The sequence below is a fragment of the Ursus americanus genome, chromosome 23 (genome assembly GCF_024610735.1).
Source record: "Ursus americanus isolate L20-20 chromosome 23, mUrsAme1.1.p, whole genome shotgun sequence".
In the NCBI taxonomy this organism is placed as follows: domain Eukaryota; kingdom Metazoa; phylum Chordata; class Mammalia; order Carnivora; family Ursidae; genus Ursus; species Ursus americanus.
In genome coordinates, this window is record NC_142149.1 from 35,919,808 (window position 1) to 35,925,377 (window position 5,570).

The following is a 5,570-nucleotide window of genomic DNA, read 5'->3' on the forward strand; positions in this document are numbered from 1 at the left end:
CACTTTCCTGTTAGCAGGTCTTTTAAGCAAAGCAGCAGATGCTGAGCAGGTCCTGGCCAGCCTTTCAAGCCAGATGCCTGGCGGTTAGACAGCCTTTATGTGGAAGGGAAGTGGGGCACAGTGCCAGATTGGCTAGGCTTTTATTGTGCTCCTTGCAAGTCCCCTGGGTCCTGCTGTGAGTAAAAAACAAACCAGAAGAGGCTATCGCCCTGCAAATAGTGACGAGGATTAGGAGAGATGTGGCTGCTCTGAGCCAGAGAGCATTTATTGCCTGGCAAGGAGGTGCTCGTGTGATTGTCCCAGGGCAGGCTTGTGTATGTTGTCTGGATATAAGCATCCCCCAGTGTGAACCTGCACAAAGAATACAAGCATGTAAGCTTGTGTCTGTGCACTATCTAGCACTTGATAGGATTTAACAGTGGATAATTGTCTAGCTGGCGCCCTATAGCAAATCGGGGTAACAGAAAAGGCAGGACTTATTGTTGTCCTATTTTAAGGTGGCAGAAACTCAGAGAGGTTAGTGGACTTGCAAGGGATAATAGAGTTAGAAAAAATCCAGGTTCAAACCCAGGTCTGTCTCCCTCCAAATTTCTTGCCTTTTCCAGTCCCCTATGAGTATGTGCATGTGTGTACATACAGGGAGGCAGATGGGCAGGTAGACTTGGCAAGGTGACCCAGTCTAATGAGAGCACATACCCAAGTGTTAGAGAGAGGAGATTTCTCTTCCAGAGGCAGAAGTGGTTGCTAAAGACTCAGGGCTTCTAAAAATGAATCACAGCTAAAAATGCAGAGGTTATAGTCAATAACGAACCCCAATTGTCACAGCTAACCTCCTCGAAACTCTGGGGAACATCTCCTCTTCAGGGCTCCCAAGCTAATCCCATGTCCTCATTCTTCTTCTTATTCCTATTATTGTGTTTTGGGGAGGTTGGTCACTCTGTTAGTGCCTTTCTCCAGAGCCCAGAATTCCTTCTGATAAAATCTACTTTGTGCTCTGCACACTTCCTGGAAGGAGGAAGGGGCAGAGACAAAGCTAATTGTTTTTCATATTATGAAGAGAGAAACTGAGGCCCAGAAAGGGCCTTGTCCAGGTCCATACATCCTGCCTGATTCAAGGGGTCCTGGTCAGGAAGACGACTCACTGACCAGCTGTCGCCTTCTGTCAGAGAAGAAGGAATGGCCCAGGCAGCTGCCAGCCATTCCCCTGGGCATGCAACGTGCCCAAGCCCTGTCCACTCTGGGAGAGCTGGGAGGCACTGTGGATTCGAACTGAGCCCCAGTGCAGAGAGAGAGGGAGGGGAAGCAGCTCTTTTTGAAGAGGAGTAATGGAGAGGACTGCCAGCCTAGCTGGATCAGGAGCTTGCTCAGCCAAGATAGGGAGGGAGGGAAGGAGAGAGCCAGACCCTTAGAAAACCTAGCCCTCCTATCTTCCCCTTGAACATTGGTGTCTAGTATTTAGTGACTTAGTAGGTCTGGAGTAGAGCTCAGGAATCTGAATCTTTTCTAAATGCTTCCAGGTGATTCAGTGCAGGTGTTCCAGGGATCTTTTGACTTGAGCCGAGATAGCATAGAGTTTAAGAGCTCAAGATCTGGAGTTATACTATCTGGGTTTGAAATCTGGCCCCATTACCAGATTTGTGACCTTGGACAAATGATATAATCTCTCTGTGCCTCAGTTTCTTCGTCTTTAAAATAAGGATGCTTATAATAGTAGCTTTCTCATAGGGAAGCTGCGAAGATTCAATGACATGATTTCTGTAAAGCACACAGCACATACATAGCACATGTTAATTTCTCAGCAAGCATTAACCACTATTATTTGTTCCAACTCCTCATTCCCATTCCCACCCCCACTTCCACCACAGGAGGAAATAATGGTATTGGATTAACATGGGGACTTGTCATCCAGGATGGTTTGGGATGTGGGATCCAAAGCCAATCTCCCCCCAAACCTATCATTCTTCCGATGCCCTTGCTGTGGACTGAGCTTCTTCCAGTAAACTACCCTGCCTTTCTCATCTTCCTTCCTTCCTCAGTGCCCCTCTCAGATGGCAGGCCATCCTCCCCCACCCCATCCAAAGTGACTTGGCTCAGGATGTGTCCTGGAAAGTGAAAACATACAGCAAGTCAATTGTGGAGCTGCAGAGGCTCCTGGATTCCTCAAGAAGATCACAGAATTTGGTGCTCTGGGACTTATGAATAAGCTCTGGAGGCAGAAGGGAAATGAAACTCCTGCTTTCCAGGTTCTAACCATGGAGACATGCTGTCTTTCTGGGAAATGGAGACATCCTATGCCAAAGCATGGTTGAAGCCCAGGATGAATGTGTGGGCAAAGGAAGCTCTGTTCTGCATAAATTCTTGCAGGCACTTCCAAGTGCAAATTCTTGGTATCTCCAAGTGACCATAAACAGAGGTGAAGTGGGACAGGTAAGGATCGGATGAAATAATCTAACCAAGAACACAAAAGGAAAACAGAGGAAGTCAATGTTCAAACACAAAAGTGGTGCTAATTTTCCAGGTCCAGGGGCCATAGCTAATGTGGGATGCAGAGAAAGGCAGGGTCAGCTCTCTGAGTGGCTCAATCCTCCCAGTCACTCAGCCCTCGAGGGAAACACTGCTTCCTGCCCTCCCTTCTCCTCCCAGTGCAGCTGAAATGGACACCCTCTGGCATATGCTGGAGAGAGGGATGGAGAATTTCTGCCTGGAGAGAGAACTGGCGAATCTGGGATTGACTCCAGCTTGGCCAACAGTGTCCTTGCCAACTGGTGCTCCTCAGAGCTCCCTGCCTAGATAGATACAGAGTTGTATCTGGCCTTTCAAAATCCACCTACTGATGTGGAGAAAGGGGAACCCTCTTGCACTGTTGGTGGGAATGCAAACTGTTGCAGCCACTCTGGAAAACAGTATGGAGGTTCCTCAGAAAGTTAAAAATAGAACTATCCTATGATCCAGCAATTGCACTACTAGGTATTTACCCAAAGAATACAATACTCAGTCAAAGGGATACAGGAACCCCAACACTTACAGCAACATTATCCACAATAGCCAAATTATGGAAACAGCCCAAGTGCCCATTGACTGATGAATGGATAAAGAAGATGATATACATATGATATATATACATACATATATTCCTATATATATAGGAATATTATTCAGCCATAAAAAATGAAATCTTGCCATTTGTAATGACATGGATGGAGCTAGAAAGTATTATGCTAAGCAAAATAACTCAGTCAGAGAAAGACTAATACCATATGGTTTCACTCATGTAGAATTTAAGAAACAAAATGAAAAAGCAAAGGGGAAAAAAGAGAGAGGCAAACCAAGAAACAGACTTTTAACTGTAGAGAACAAACTGATGGTCACCAGAGGGAAGGTGGGTGGGGGAATGGGTGACATAAGTGATGGGGATTCAGAAGTGCACTTGTTATGATGAACACCGAGTGTTGTATGGAAGTATTGAATCACTATTGTACACTGAAACTAATATTACACTGTATGTTAACTAACTGGAATTTATTTTTTTTTTAAGATTTTATTTATTTATTCGACAGAGATAGAAACAGCCAGCGAGAGAGCGAACACAAGCAGGGGGAGTGGGAGAGGAAGAAGCAGGCTCATAGCCGAGGAGCCTGATGTGGGGCTCTATCCCATAACGTTGGGATCACGCCCTGAGCCGAAGGCAGACACTTAACCGCTGTGCCACCCAGGCGCCCCAACTAACTGGAATTTAAATAAAAACCTTAAAAAAATCCACCTATTGGTCAAGGACAGCATATACCACATCATACCCACAACCTTCAGGCAACTCTCTCTCTCTCTCTCTCTCTCTCTCCCCCCCCTTGCTAAATAAAAATAGAGTCCGCCAAATTAAACTTGAATTTCGGATTAACGGTGAATGATTTTTTAGGATAAGTGTGTCCCAAATGTTGCATTGGCACATACTTATACTAAAAAATTATTTGTCTTTAATCTGGAACTCAGATTTAGCAGGACATCCTGTATTTTTATTTGCTAAATCTAGCAACGCGACCCCACTCGCCTTCAGAATCTCCCTCCTCTAAGCTCACCGCAGGTAGCCATGTCACAGTTCTGTCCTTCGCTGAGAACCTTCGTTCCAGTCGGCCCCGCTAGACTGAAAGCTCTCTGAGGGGAAAGGCCAGGCCTTGGCCACCATCTCTGGGCCTCCGTCCCAGGCAAGGACGCTCTTTACGGATGTGCACCAGGGCGGCGGCGAAGGGGCATGGATGGGCTTATGAATCCATTACAACTCTATGCCCACAGCAGGGGCCCAGGCGACGCGATGGCGAAGGCCGCCCTTTATTCACTGGCCTGCGCAGAGGTGCGCCTGTTTCTAATTGGTTCGCCCAGGAGGAGTGCCCCTTTTTCATTGGTTGGCTTGGAGATGGGCGGGGCCTAGAGCCAATTAGCTCGCCCCGGCGGCCTCTAAGTCAGTCCACCTAAAAGAGGTGCCTTTTTAAAAATTCCTCCACCAAAGTGGCACCTTCCTTGAAATAACACAAAAACCTGTGTGCTACTGAGGCTCTAAGCCTTAGGAAAAGAACACTGCAATACATTTGCTTAGCACTTTAGACATTCCAAGTTACTTTACACGTATCAACTCATGGAATCCCTACAACCGTCCCCCAGAGGTCGGTATCGTTGTGCTATTTGCATTTCACAGATCAGCAAATTGAGACCTGAAGAGAGTCAGCACCCTGTTCGCAGTGACTAAGGCAGATAATGAAAACAGTTGACTTTTGCTCGGTGCGACTTAAGCGAAGGCTCTCACGTAAATCGTTTCACTCCACCTTTACTACGGACTGTGTGGAATACAGAAAGCCAAGCATTTTACGCTCAGTTTCCCTTTTAATCTCCATGCAACTCTGGGAACTAAATATTATTGCTCTCGTTTTATTGATGAGGAAACTGACGCTCGAAGTAGTTAAATCCTTTGCCAGAAGTCACTAAGCCACAGCCTACCACTTATTAATTGCATACTGCACGATGTCAGGTAGATGTCAGGTACAGTGCTCGGTTACTTACAGATATTACTCTCTCATTAAATGCTTGCTACAACCACATGATACTGATATTCTTATTATCGACATTTACTGATGGGAAAAATACGTTCAGAGAGGGTGAGTGACTTGCCCAAGACCACACAGCCAGCAGGTAATAGAGGCAGGATTCACACGGCTAGCAAAGAAGCAGATCTGGAGCTCAAACCCCGTTCTGCTAACCCCAGCCCAGGGCTCCTCTCATAGCCCCGGGCCTCACCCCTTGCCAGCCTGGCTGAAATAATGTGACCCTCCTTGATCGAAGTCTTAGGTAGCTACAATCTCCAGAAGACCCTTCTTCCCTCGCCCTCCCCGGTGAGATGCGGATCAGCTGGAGGTAGCTAGCGAGAGAACGGTGGGCAGGGCGGCGGCGGGCACTGGGCCAGGCTGTGGAGCCTGCGGAAGAGGCTCCGGGACAGCGGCGCGTTCCAGCGGCGGAGCGGAGTGGGTGGGGCCGGAGTGCCCGGCCCCCGCCCCTCCTCCCTCCCTTCCTCCCTGGCCTTCCCG